This window comes from Dermacentor silvarum, chromosome 4, assembly GCF_013339745.2.
Source record: "Dermacentor silvarum isolate Dsil-2018 chromosome 4, BIME_Dsil_1.4, whole genome shotgun sequence".
Classification (NCBI taxonomy): domain Eukaryota; kingdom Metazoa; phylum Arthropoda; class Arachnida; order Ixodida; family Ixodidae; genus Dermacentor; species Dermacentor silvarum.
The window spans coordinates 125,788,102-125,803,496 of NC_051157.2; the positions used below are offsets into that span (position 1 = coordinate 125,788,102).

Below are 15,395 nucleotides of genomic sequence, written 5' to 3' on the forward strand. Positions count from 1 at the left end.
AAACAAATCCGAACTCTGAAAGGCAGGTACCTTAAGAATGGCGATGTGCACTCTCTTGCATACCTAGAGGTGCCAGTTGAAACAATTGGTATTGAGCAGCGACAATTACTCAGGTGCTGATATGACTGTGCGATATCGCATAACAAAAATGTTGCAAGGGCACACGTGCTTCATTTTTGTATGCGTACATACGATGTAAAACGAATAAAACAATATTCAGCCACATAACAAAAATAGTCAACAGCATGCAAAGCTTTAGCTCCTAGACATGTACAGTCCCGTAACTCTATTTCGAAAATTACTGTACATGATACGTACTAGAATACCGGTCTTTAAAAAACCCAGAAATAGTCGCATTGTGAATTTTACTCGATTGTTGGTAGTGCTTCGCTGGCGCCGATCCAAGGAGTAATTGTTCCAATAGCAACAATTGGCATTAAATCAATGTGAAAACGGTAGCATTAAAAAACGTAAACCCGGCATGTTTTGTCCTTGGGCGATGCGATATTAGTCATAGCTACAAATACTTCTTTGATACAGTGTGCTATGCATACACATAACGCCAACGCTCTCTTTTCTCACAAAGTACGAGGTCGCGGAATGAAATCCCGGCCGCGGCGGTCGCATTTCGATGGGGGTGAAATGCAAAAACACCCGTGTAGATAGATTTAGGTGCACGTTAACGAACCTCAGGTGGCCAAAATTAATCCGGAATCCCCCACTACGGCGTGCTCATAATCATCGCGGCTTTGGGACAAAGAATCCCATACTTTAATTTGCTTTTCTCGCAAAGCAACCAACCCATTAAAACATGACGCACATTTGCGGTATCGAGGCATGCCTTTTTCAACCGGTTACCCAAACACTTTTTTTGTTTTTGTTTTGCGTCCGCTATATAACTGTCTTCCTGAACGAATAATACTTCGGGGGCGGAGCCAGAACATGTTGAAGCACATGCTGCACGTCGCAAGCGTGGATAACGGAAGGCGAAATTTTGCAGGAGGGGTAAGTTAAAAGCATTGTGTATTAAATAAGTGTAAGCCAGATGGCTGCCATAGAGAGGGAGAGAGAGAGCGTGTTTTTAAAGCACCCAGTCCAGCCGGGCATCGCCATAGCACAAGCTTTACTCTACCCTTGAGTTGCAACTAAGTTGGCCGCTACTAAACTGTCTAACAATGAAAATTCTCAGCTCTATGCATGTTTGGCTTTTAACGCTCACCATCTCTTGTTTTCTTTTGATGGTTGTTGGTAAGTGACATTCGTACGTCGATGCGCTATTTAGACACTATTTGTTGTACTAGTATCAACATTACATGAAATGTTGTCGCCGTCATTGTGCGAAAATGTATGACGTCGTACTTACATGTTCGCTACACATGCTAATTTCTTACAGTATACCTCAGGCGCAAAACTAGTGCTATTGTGCGGTAGGTAACAGCATTTTCAAATAACTATGCACGAAGAATATCCCCTGTTGATGCAGCATCGCACATCTTTTGCGCAAGTGGCGCCTCCTATACCAACGAGGAACATAGCCTTTTCATGCGCTTACAATTTGGTTGCACTTTATCAAATTATTATGTTCATAAACAAATCAACGATCGGTAATAACTCTTACTGTATTGCAAAACAAAACAAAGACGTTGTACACGTGCTTGAGGATTTCACTACATATGACATACAAGCCCGTACTGGTGGCAGTGCTATACATCTATACACGGCATTGACGAGAGTTGCGGCTTCACAGCAACGCAATAGTACACGAATGTATATAATGTTTCATACTCATAAGCCCTCATTGGCATCAACAACTTGACTTTAGTGGGGATTTCTGAATGCGTTACTTGAATTACAGCTCAAGATATCTTTTATTAGCATTATTTCTGTAGCTAATGCTGCACTATTTCAATTTCACAAACTTATCGTATCAAATCATTTTTGACTAGACTCATATAGTAGCCTGTAGTTATCTGATTAGTTCGCCCTGTGTTATGTGTAGACTCTTATTTAGTGTGGAATGTACACCTTCACTATTTTTGACAAATATACCGGGTGTTTCATTTTACTCTTAGCAGAAATTTTAAAAGTCGGCACTGTCCTCTAGCATCAAATCTACTTATTGAGCTGGAATATTTGAAGAGATATATGCATCACTTCCAATCAAAATCAATACGCATAATTGACGAATCAACAGAACCTCACTATGACAAACATTTGAACTAATTACGTTAGCGCACGTACGGAAATACACGAATTGAAGCCAGTCATATCATAAGGCACGTCCACTTGCAACGAATTTCTAAACTAGCGCCAGTTTTGAGATAAGCGCAGTGAAACTTGCCGTAAAAATGCGCGATTGCTGCACTAACTTTTTATCAAAGTGACTTCTTGTAGAATGGAGCTCAAAAGTTACTGGACCAGAAGTGCATTTGTCGCAAATCTGGAAACGCATATTTGAAGATGGTGTCATCATCACAGTTCGTTGCAAGAGGATATGAATGTCCATGGCTAGAAATCGTAAGTTACAATATGTGACGCGATAAGTTAGCAAAAGTGCGGTGATTGTTCAAATATCCAGTTTCGTTTTTTTTGTGCAAATAATGTCTACCTCTGAGAGTAATCTAGCTCAAGAAGTACAATTGTCCTACCCGTAACGGTTGGCTTTTAAAGATTTCAAGAATAGGTGAGGGTGCGGTAAAAAGCACGTCCAACCATACGCGAAATGCTTTGTAGGTGGGGTATACCCAACCCCCATGACGTGCAGCCAATCGTGAATTGAACGGACAGGCCGCTGCTTGGATGATCGGGCCAAGAGGACAACCTAATGTTAAATAAAAACCACTAGGCGCAGTGTCCGCACACTCAGATTCAGATGCTAGGCAAGAGCAAAGACAAGACTTCACGTGAAGTAGTGGAAGGATGGAATATAAAGAAGAAAGCTTCCGATTGTATCAGGTACGCTTGTATTAGGCTGTATGGTATGGAAATCCGCTTCTTTGATAATCAGTTGCTTCCTTAGAATACTTGTATATCTCAACTCATCGTTGAGCTCTGGGCATGTGTAATCTTTGTCTATGTATTCCTGTACTCTGCCTGTGGGGCTGCTTGCGTTTCTTATGTTTTTGTGGCTGTTTTTTTAGGCAACATTTCTTACGAACCATTATTTTTTTAATGAAGGTATAGCCGGCCAAATATTTAACTGTCTAGCACGGACACCCCCTTGCTGGGCGCCAGCACCTTACAATAAGAACAACCTTACAAACGACGATACGATCTTTGTGAGAATGAGTTAACCTCGACCGTTTCGTAAGTTCGGTCAATCGTAACGCGCTGTAAAGCAGAAAAGAAACATCATTTACATGAGCTAGCTTATGGTTTGGTCGGCTGTACATTTTAATGCCAATAGCATTCTTTCCCAACTTCAGCTGTTTTGGGCCTATCTATCTATCTATCTATCTATCTATCTATCTATCTATCTATCTATCTATCTATCTGTCTATCTGTCTCTAATCTATCTAATCTATCTATCTATCAATCTAACTAACATCTTATGCCCATCCTGTGGCCCAAGCTGTCTCTGCCTGCGCCACTAGTTATGTGCTCCTGGTCGTGATGCTGTCGTGGCCGTTCCATTCTCGTCCTTCACCTTCCTGATATCTTACTCTCGTCATGCCATTGTCATCACGCCTTCTATCCCGGCTAATGACTTGGGCCACTCGGTTTTTGCTCGTGGTGGTGACGCCTTAGTGATCATTGCATCACTGTCATCCCTCATGCCATCGTCGTCATACAATCGTCATATATTCGTTGTCACCCGCCATAGTGATGTCATCGTGGTCGTTCAATCGTCGTCAATCCAGTTGGCGATTGGACTGTCGTCGTGATGCTGCCATTGTCACTCATAGGCCGGTATAACGTAAAATTATTCCAATCTGTTTTCATTCCAAATCGCCCATTAACCCTCCGTGATAGGTCAAAACGGTTCCAGCTCGGCCCATATGGGCGGCCCTTATGGGGAGAGCTGGAGCCGTTAGGCGTCTGTGCCGAAGCGAGTGACGCAGTAGTGTTATTCGTAAACGAGATTCAGACGGGCTTCTTAAAGCCGCGGAATCTTAACATTCATCATCATCATCATCAGCCTATATTTATGTCCACTGCAGGACGAAGGCCTCTCCCTGCGATCTCCAATTACCCCTGTCTTGCGCTAGCATTTTCAAACTTGCGCCTGCGAATTTCCTAACTTCATCATCCCACCTGGTTTTCTGCCGTCCTCGACTGCGCTTCACTTCTCTTGGTATCTCTTCTGTAGCCCTAATGGTCCACCGGTTATCCATCCTACGCATTACATGGCCTGCCCAGCTCCATTTCTTCCGCTTAATGTCAACTAGAATATCATCTATCCCCGTTTGTTCTCTGATCCACACCGCTCTCTTCCTGTCTCTTAACGTTACTCCTAAGATTTTTCGTTCCATCGCTCTTTGTGCGGTCCTTAACTTGTTCTCGAGCTTCTTTGTTAACCTCCAAGTTTCTGCCCCATATGTTAGCATATGGGGCATATACCTCCCTCATGACTCCGACAATTAATCTTAACATTACCTTCTAGCAAAGATTTCGTGTTCATAGCACCGCTCATCCCATCAGTGTCATAATTTCAGTATGTATGTATGTATGTATGTATGTATGTATGTATGTATGTATGTATGTATGTATGTATGTATGTATGTATGTATGTATGTATGTATGTATGTATGTATGTATGTATGTACGTATGTATGTATGTATGTATGTATGTACGTATGTATGTATGTATGTATGTATGTATGTATGTATGTATGTATGTATGTATGTACGTACGTACGTACGTACGTACGTACGTACGTATGTATGCATGTATTTATGTATGTATGTATGTATGTATGTATGTATGTATACAGGGTGTTCAAAATTAGGCTTTACGGAATTTTGAAAAATCAACTGTGGCAGGCAGCATAATTCTTATCGTTGAGCTGGGTGATTCGATGAGGCGAACAATAGTAGCACGAGAAATTGAAACACATTTTCAACTAATGGCCAAAAATTCAATATTTACCTTCTTAGCTAACTACTTTACGACACATAATTGCAATTTACGAAATGTAGCCGGTGAGCTTGTCAGGCGTATCCACTTGGAATGAATTTCCAGAATGACACCAGTTTGGAGATACGCGCCATCAAACTCGCCGTAAAAATGAACTGTTGTTCCACTTACGTTTTTACCAAAATGCTGTTTTATAGATTGCAGCACAAACGTAACTCGAACGCCCATGTATTTCGACCCACACTTTGGGAAATAATATCTCGAAACTGCAGTCATCCTGGAAATTCATTTCAAGTGGATGCGTCTTGCCAACTCACCGGCTACAACTCGTAAATTGCAATATGTGTCCTAAAGTAATAAAGTAACTAACTAAAAAGTTCATTTGTCCATTTTTGTTAATTAGTTCAATGCGTGTTTCGATTTCTCATTCTACCAATGTCCGCCTTTTTGAATAACCCAGCTCAACGATAAGAATTATGTTACCTGCCACAGGCGATTTTTAAAATTTCCAAACAGCTTAATTTTGAACACCCGGTATAGTACGCATTTTACAGTGACTGAACTTTAGGCTTTTTTACAGCCCTAGTACACATATAATTCGTAATTGATTTTTTTTCGTTAGCAACTCATCAGCAATCGCATGTTACACTTTGGCAATCATTTGCCTTGTCGTCAAAATCACATCATAATAATACTCACCATCATGTGGCTTTTCCAGACGCAGCACCATTTTTGTTTGTGTGTCCTCTGCAGCTGCGGCTTCTACTCTCACCATCACTTGGACCTCACTCCTCTCCCCCTCCCTTCCCCCATTGTTGTACCGTTCTCATAACAGTTGTAGCCTTTGCCTAATTTCCTACCTATTTTTATATGCAACAGGCGTACTGCACTCAATCTTATCAATTTCCCAAATATTCATTTAGTGCCTCCTTCTAAATGTATCTTCTTATGCAATATAATTAGACGTTTCAACTTTATTTTGCGGAATATAAAAATTGTCATTGGTCCATATTGCATACAAGCCCTAGTTTCATGAAGCTACTGTACCAATAACCTACTGTACCAATAACTTTGACACTTGAGAGGCTAAACATTGATTTCTGTAGATTTAAATTAAAACCATCATTTGGTTTCTAACTGCATAAGAGCCATTAAACAGTCAAGTGAAAATCGTTCACCATAGTGTACTTGTTTTACTTCAAAGACATGTCCTATAAAACATAAATGCTGTGGATGAGAGTACGGGTACATGACAACTGTGTAACACCGTTACGCGAGCAGCAAGATAATAGATCTGAGAAGCAGGTAGAAAGATATTAGTTGATAAAACGTCAAACAGATGGCTTATATTACCATCTCCGTGGATACTCTTTCTATGCTCAGCAAGCGATGCAACTTGCATCACATGTCGAAATACTCAGAGTGGGATCGTTTTTAATGTATTTATATTTTCCACTCGAAGTAACGGGCAATTATATGACAAAATTCTGCTGTTTACCACGTGTAATTATTGGCCTAATTTTTATGCCAACCTAGGGCCAAAAATGTGGTCCTAGAAGAAGCTCTTCCTTGAGCATGTGTGGAAATAAACAGCAAAAATAATTTTATGCACAAAGGTGAGGTAATTGTAGTATCAGAATTTCCTGCTTTAAAATTGTTCATTATCGGCAATGCACTGATATTGATTTGTACTTTATTTTTTCGACAGCTTACAAAGGCACAGATTGTGATAAGAAAGGCTATGGGTGCTTATATCACACTAACTGCCCCAAGGATCTATATTTACCTTACAAGGGGTGTGGAGGATTTACTGTCTGCTGCAAGATGAGTAAGAATGATTTTTTCGTGGAACTCTTCTCGCACACTTTGCTATGTTTATGAGCATTATACTCTTGATTGACGCAACAAGAGAAAGGCTCGACTTTCATGTAGATTATCGGGTATGCATTCTCAGCCCACTACTGTTAACCAAAACTCAAATGTGACAGATTAGAGGCGTTTTTTTTCAGTAAAAATAGCATTTATATAGACAAATATCCACCGATGCTATTTTCAGCAGGTAGGGCATTCCGTGTGCACGTCTCTCGTTTGCAGCCCTTCACAGCTGCCTGTTAAGATCTAGTATTACATGCGAACCAAGATGTATGTTACGCCTTATTTCTTTGTGTTTATTGATGACTATTTGTGGTACAAGTATGCTCTTTGAAGGTGTCATCGTGTTGAAGCAGTTCAGAAAAAAAGGAGGCTTCTTGGAAAGCCTGCAGACTTTGCAGCTGTAGTATATATAGTCACGTTGTAGTGACAGTGAAGAACCGGACTGCCCAACACGCTAGTCAAGATTTCCCGCTTTATTAGGTGAACGTCTGCCCCACGAAACAAACAGACAACACAACAATGGGCACATCCACAGTCGTCGATTGTCGAAATCATGGGTGCTATAGCGTAAACCTATTCCAATTTATTTCCATTGCATTTCTGAAATCTGCCCTCCATGACTGGTGAAACATATTTCGGGGCAGCCCCTCTTCGCCTGTCGGTTACCTGAAGCCACGAAAACCGCGGAAACTTCCCACCTGATATGACGCGTTCACAATGATTATGCCGACAGAAAGAAAAATAATTATGGCCGATACTATGCCTTTTTCGCAATTAGCCCTCCAATATCGCTAGATTTTTTTTAGGGGGGGGGGGGGCGTTGTACCTACTTCACCTGCCTTTGGCGCAACGTCACGAAAATGCAGGAACTCACCACGTGAAAGGGACGTGTACGCACTAAATTGCATTATTATGCCGAAGGAAACTGAATTTTTACAGCGGAGGCTCGCTAGGTTTGTCTCGTTGTGCGCAGCATCGCCGAGCTGCGAGAGAGCGCAGGCATAGCATAGGAGGAGAGGAGGTGCTGAGAGACAGACAGAGAGCGAGAGAAACAAAACAAAATGAACTTTCTTGGCGAGGTGGGATTCGAGCTCGGGTTCCCACGGTCCGAAGGCGAGCGTCATAACCATACACCCACGCTTGCAGAACATGCATTTATGGGAATCCTATGACTGCAGTGTACCTACGATTGTAACACAACTTGCTATGGGCAAGAGAAAGAGAAAATGAGAGAGAGAGAGAGAGAAAGAAAGAGGCAGAAAGGAGAGAAGGAAAGAGAGACAAAGGGAGAGAAAGAGAGATAGAAATAGAGAAAAAAATGCTCTGGCTTTGCTATCGCAAACACCAATAACCAGCGTAGCTGTGGAGGCTTGGCTTGGCTTTCTGTTAGCTCTATATTGGCATTACTTAGGCTTTATCTTGGCTTTTACCTTACCTTTAACTTGACTTGACTTGAGTACCCGAGTTCAAATCCCGCCTCGCCAAGAAAGTTTATATTGTTTTTACAGCGGATCTGTTAAAGACTCGTTGGTTGCTCTCGTTGTCGTGCGCAGCATCACCGAGCTGGGAGATCGTGAGCTGGAAGAGAGTGAAAACAGGGCATAGGAGGAGAAGAGGCGCCGGAGAGAGAAAGAAAGGGAGCCAAAGAGTGAGAGAAATAAACAAATAATACAAAATGAACTTTTTTGGCGAGGTGCCAAGAAAAAAATAGAAAGAAAGAGAGAGAAAGAGAGAGAAAGAAGGAGAGAGAGATCGACAGAGAGAAAGAAAGAGAGAGAGAGAAAACCGGCCGACATCGCGGATTGGTCCACGTTTACCACCAAGCTGCGGCAAATCTTCGCTTCCTCATCTGGCTGTGCAGAAGTCGCCAAACAGAGGCTGGGCACGCGCCTCCAACTTCCACAAGAATCTTACACCCCATAGAGGATCTCTTGGCCCTGTGCCGCCGTGCGAACCTTAGCATGACGGAAGCTGAACGCGTTCGACACATATTAAGAGGCATTGGGTGTGTCGCATTCCACGCCTTAATCATGCAATATCCGGCTTCTGTCCAAGACATCACTTCCACATGTAATTGCCTAGATGAGCTGCAGACTCTTCGTCTTCAACATGACAGCACTGATCCTCAAGTTCCACATTATTGAGATCTACGTGTTCTCATCCGCACCATCATCCGCGAAGAGCTTCAAGTACAAGATCTGAGGCGTTCACCTGCTGCCTGTGTCCCAACCCCCACCTTCGACTTGCGCGAGGTCGTAAAGCAAGAGTTGACAGTGATGACTGCACCCATGACGCATCTTGCTCCGGTAGCGCGCCCCACGCCTACCCATGCGGATGTTGCTTCGCTACCCACCCCTACCGTGACTTCTGTGCCCACTGACGTTACCTATGACCATTTGGCTTCGATGGGAACCAGAGCATTTGCTGTGCCATCCTAACCTCAGTGGCGTCCGCCTCGTCTGGTTTGTTTTTACTGCGGTATACGCGGCCATATATCTCGCTTCTGCCGCAGTCACCAGCAGGATGAAAGACGAGGCTACTAAGTCCTGCGTCCTGGTCTCGACTTTGATCCAGTCAGGTCGCCGATTGAGACGCTCTAGTCACCCCTTCTCCCCGCTGTACTTCTCGCGGAATTCTCATTGCCGCCTGTCTCGTCTGGTTTTCACGTGGCCGCGCCCTTCTGTCTGCTTGCCACATGACCCCAGATCCTGTGATGCTGCCCAAAAGGATGACTGTGGCAACCCTCGCCAACATTCCACCTATCTCTATAGTCACGCTTTGCCCTTCTTCATCGCCAGCACCAATCTCAGGTTTGGATGATTCTTTCCCTCCCCCAGCTGCCCTTGGGTCTGACCTAACAGTCGCCCAGTCCGAAGCCTTACTGCTGGTCTTGGCGAAGCACAAAGTCTGTTTCGATAGCTGTTCCCCTGTGTTGAGCCAAACTTCTGTGGCGACACACCACATCGAAACCGATGGTTCCTCTATAATACGACGACGCCCCTATCGCATATCGCCGTCCGAACGGAAGGTCATTGAAGAACAGGTTGCTGACATGCTTGCGCGGAATACGACCTTCTTCTAGCTCCTGGGCCTCTCCCGTGGTTCTGGTAAAGAAAAAAGATGGCTCCGTTAGCTTTTGCGTCGATTATCGAGTGCTCATTGAGATCACACGCAAAGACGTATATCCTATACCTTGAATGGACGACACTTTGGACACAATACGAGGGACGGAGTATTTCTCCAGCCATGATCTTCGATCAGGATATTAGCAAATGTCGATGAACGAGACTGACAAAGAAAAGACCGCATTCGCTACACCAGGCGGACTTTCTGAATTTAATGTGATGCCTTTTGGCCTTTGTAATGCCGCCGCCACATTTGCGCGCATGATCGATAACGTACTTCGTGGACTAAAATGGAATACCTGCCTCTCTTATCTGGACTATATTGTCATATTTTTGTCTAACTTCAGCCAACATCTTCATCGATTATCCGAAGTTCTCAAGTGCCTTGAAATTGCCGGTGGCCAGATCAGTACAAAAATGCAAATTTGCAAGCAAAACAAATGTAGGGGGGCACATCGTCTCAAAAGATGGCATCCAGCAAGACCCCTACATGATTAGTGCTGTTCTTAAGTTTCCTCGCCCCCAGCAACAGAAAGATCTACGTAGTTTTCTCGACTTGGCGTCATATTTCCTCGATATATACGCAACTTCGCTGCAGTAGCAGCTCCTCTACACAAGCTATTGGTTACCGGTGCCTCTTTCACATGACTAACGACTGCGCATCGGCTTTTCAAGCTCTTAAGCAACCTCTTATTTCCGGACCAGTGCTTCGCCACTTCGATGATCGAGCCCCTACCATACTCCATACTGGCGCAAGCGCACAAGGTATTGGAGCAGTACTTCTGCAACGTAATGCAGCCTCTACAGAGAAAGTCATAGCATATGCCAGCCGAACACTTTCTCCAGCTGAGCGGAACTACGCCATTACAGAGCAAGAGTGTCTGGCTATCGTTTGGTGGATTCAGAAATTTCGCCCATACCTTTACGGCCGCCACTTCGCCATCGTCACCGACCATCATGCCCTGTGTTGGCTGTCATCGATGAAAAACATGTCAGGACACTTAGGACGCTAAATACTCCGCTTGCAGGAATATGACTTTACAATAACGTGCAAGTCTAGAAATAATCATCTTGATGCAGACGCATTGTCTGGCTGCCCACGTCTGCCGCTTCCTGCAAGCGGCTCTCCATTGCCCCGATGGATCCGGTGGACGAGCAGATGGTTAGGTCATCGGCTTATAGACCGTTTTTTCATGGGCGCCGCCATTTCGTAGCCAGTGGCGCCATCTATGGGCAGTTGGCATGCTGGCTTGGGCGAACGCCTGTGTTGTCTGCAATGGTATGCGCTCGGCGGCAGTTTCTGGTGGGTTTTTTCGCACTCGCACGGTCTATTTAGCATGAAATGGAGTCTTCTACGTGGGGAATTGTCCTGTGAGGCGTAGTGAAGGAATTTAAGTCTGAAATAATTAAGCGGCTGGAGTTTATGCTGACGTTAGGGCGGACGGAGCACCCTGCGCGAGGTGTGCGTGTTTGTTTGAGCTTATAATCAGCTTCGGATATCAGTTAGGTATTTCTGAAAATTCGTTTCCCGAATGTTACCTTACTGCAGCATTCTCAGCACAGTAATTCTAAGCTCTGGTTCAGCAGCAACGAGTACTTACGAAACATTTGACGATCCTAACAGCGTGGGTACCGTTCTGCTGGAGAATAAGTCGTGCTGTTTACTTTGACAAGCGTTCAAGTTGTGTCTGTAGATACATTGGGCGACTGCTTTGTTTGCGGGGCAAGGTTTGAGCCCACAAATAAAATAATTTGGTTAATAATAACCTCATATCGTACAGTGTAAATCACACTTTTCGAGTGGTCGATCGAACGACCAGCTGCAGATATCGACTGCGCGAGCATCTAAGGCAGTACTAAATGCCGTGTTATAGATCTGTTTGCTCTATATAGCGCATGGTCCAAGTGGGACAAGCATGCGGCACGACCATGCGAAGTCTTATTGCGTCGTTGTCCCGTGTTCCGTTTTATTTAGCCGCAAGAACTCTTTTTTTTAGTCTCGTAAGTTGTCATCTACGGCGGATTCGCCCATCTTACGGAAATTGGGCCCTCACAAATAGCTGTTGGATTCTCTATATGCTATCCCGTTTGTATATTGTGCCTTACAGGGCAAAAAGGCAATGCCGATCGAAGCACGAAGCTTGTGTAGTATATATGTTGGTTTGCCAACCGCAGTGCTCGCTGTGTTGAGCAATGCCTTCGGCCTTGAACGTAGACAGTGATTTGAAGTCTACTAGACTGAAAATGCGTGAGAACGATGCCGGTGGCTGACGAAAATGTTTTACAACAACTCTTCGTCGAGTGAAAACCGATACATCCAACATAGTTCACAACACATACACACACCGCGGCTGATGATGCGCGTCGCATTTTTGCACATCCAAAAGAAATTTAGAGATACTGTAGCTACTACTGCACCTAAAGGCTACACGGTGGTTGTTCGACGACCTCGTAAGAACTTACATCCCGTAAATTGCACTCAGAACTAGCTAAAACACCTCCAAATCGTCCTGCAGCGCGCGACCGGCAACACATTCAAGCCGCGCCGTGCCGGCTCGCACAAGCCAGAGAGGAGGAAAGGCTCGTCGCGCGCCCTTTCCTCCTCGCCCGATGAAAAGGTCTATAGGCCATGCCGGATTCCCGGGATGTTATCGAGGAGCGGCGGAAGGCCTAGTAGGGCGATATTTAAAAGGAGAGGGGATAAGACTGCGCCCTGTGGCGTTCCGTGCCCGCCCAGTAGGAAGGCGTTTGTAACTAGGTCCCCGATCTTTAGGATGGCTTTTCTATCTTAGAGGAAATCTCTGATATAGGGATACATCCTAGCCCCACAGCCCAGCGTGTTTCGCCTCTGTAGGATTGCTGTATGCTTGACGTTATCGAACTCCCCTTTAAAATCCAAGGCGAGGATACCGGTGGGGGAGTTGAGTGCCGCTGGAACAATCATCTCCTCTTTGAGCTGAAGTAGGGTGTCTTGAGTTGAGAGGTCTGGACGGAATACTGTCATCGTTGTTGGAAGTTTCCCGGAGTCCTCCAGGAATGGTTGCATCCGGTTGAGAACGATGTGCTCTAGGAGCTTTCCTACACACGAAGTGAGGGAGATCGGTCGTAGCTTCTCCATGGCTGGTAGCTTGCATGGCTTCGGTATCAGACGAACCTTGGCCATTTTCCAGCCCTCGTAAAGGTTTCCGTCCCTCCATACTTAATTAAGATGAGCGGTAAGCTCTAGCAGCGAGGGTTTGTCAAGATTTACAAGTGCCTTTTTGGTGATTTGGTCCATTCCCGGGACTGTGCGGCGTGTCAAGCCCATTATCACCGCGATGAAGCGTACCTCGCAACACCACCTTCAGTAAAAAGTAAATTCGCGCCACAATAATGCCGAGAAGGCATGCAGGAGCGAAACACCAACGCATGTAAGGGTGCGTGTCGTAGAAGACGAACTTTATGAGCGCGCCTTTTAATGCACTACAAGGACGGCACTGCGTGATTATGGCAAGCGCCCCTTCATCAGAAGGTGCTGACAACAAGGTATATTTTGACACTGAAAAGCACTGTCATAACCTCTTTACAGACTGTGCCCAAACAAAACTGATTGGGAATAAATGTCGCTTGAATAATAAAAAAAATCCTTCGCGCTTGACTAAAAATTGTTTTTTTTTTCTTTGCTACCAGTGTTTGTTTCCTCCTCGCCTAGTCGCGCTTCGATAGCAACTAGCATAACTACCCTTGTTGATGTCTCTGGCAATAGGTTCTGAACCGCTTTTCGCCCGAACCTTCGCGACTTATTTGGTTCGGCTTCGCAACCTGCGTGAGTGTGATGCATGCGGTGCTTAAATTTTAATGCAGTTGCGTTCAGTGCATGCAAGCCTGATTATGTCAGCGAATTTAAGTCCATCTCCTAACCTCTTCGTCGGTGCGTCCTTCTTGGACAAGTAAGGAATCGCGTATCACTTTATTCAGGTACTCCGCTTTATACAGTACGAACTTCCCCTGAACGAATGGTACACAGGCGCCTAGAATACAATGTGAGGTGCATTCATCGTTTGTAAACCAATATTTGTTGGTTCCCTGCAAACTAGGAATTCTCTGATGTTGATGTGGTACCTCGCAAACGATCGTCATCCAAAAATGGAACCCTATGTGCAAAATTCCAACGAAGGACGAAGCAGCAATCCGTTTCGAACACAGTTTCTTTCCTGTGAAAACTAAACGCTCCAACCCACAGCTCATAAGTGGACCAAATGAAGCAACGGCTCACGGGCCACACGCGGGTACTTCGTATTGGAGTGTATGACAGTCTCCAGTGAGAAAAGCAACGAGAGAGAAAGAGAGATAATAACCTTTTATTCTGAGCAAGCGCAGTCTGCGCCCTAGGTGGCCATGCAGAAAATATTTTATTATCAATACTACTTCCTTCGCTCTGTCGTTATATGATGTCAATAAATGAGAAGGTTCGTAAACACCTTCCGTCACAGCGCGTCCTCTGCGACGGTCTCGCTTCCTCAGTCCTCTCCACAGCTACTTCAGTGTCCCAGTTGGCGAGACGGAATAGAATGTGCGTCGTCTGTTTTCGTGAGCGCTTAGAAAGTGATACGAAGATGTGGTAAATTACTTTCTGTATACAATGAAGTTGTGTCCATCCATCCATGCGATGCCCATATAAAACAGCTAGCTGCTGTCCTCTAGAAACACATTGTAAAACATGACACCAGAAAACTTACTTCCTTAACATTTTTAACGTTCCTGTACATTTTAGAATCTGTTCGTTGGGCGAAATCGAGTAACATTACGCGGCTCCGAAATAAATGAAGCTTATGCAGTGAATACAAACTGACCCCAGTATTTTCTATGTCGATGCAGGCACGCTAAGTCAATGCAAATACAAGAGAGGAGAATGCGTGAAAAATTGCAAAGGCGAGGTGATCTCTTATGGATACTGTTCATGGAAAAGGAAGTGCTGTGTCACTAATGCTCGGTAGGCCACTGCGGCTTTACTACTGTGGATCGTAGTAAAGCCTGTGTCTACTGTGGATCGTCAAATATATTTTCATACCTCTGCGAGCAAATAAAATGCTAAATACTGTCTGCTTATGTCGTTTTTTTACGGTCATAGCTGTGACCAAACTATTAGAGTTATATTTTTGACGGTTGTATAATACGGTCTTTGTGGACCGAAATACTCGGTACCACACTTACTCTCTCATTATGTAGTGTACGAGGGGGCGAATGTTGCAGTCATTATGCAATCGATGCGAGCAGTACGGACCATTCTGTAATGCATTGTATTCTGTACACCTTTCTCGAAGGTGGAACCGGTTTTT

General features: G+C 44.5%; 1 long non-coding RNA gene across 1 annotated transcript; it reads left to right on the forward strand.

Moving 5' to 3' along the window:
• The first annotated feature begins 1,048 nt into the window (after positions 1-1,048).
• Positions 1,049-15,143, forward strand: LOC119448266 (uncharacterized). Its single transcript, XR_005191016.2, has 3 exons — positions 1,049-1,248; positions 6,786-6,905; positions 14,935-15,143. It is a non-coding gene; the product is annotated as an uncharacterized LOC119448266 (long non-coding RNA).
• The last annotated feature ends 252 nt before the right edge of the window (positions 15,144-15,395 follow it).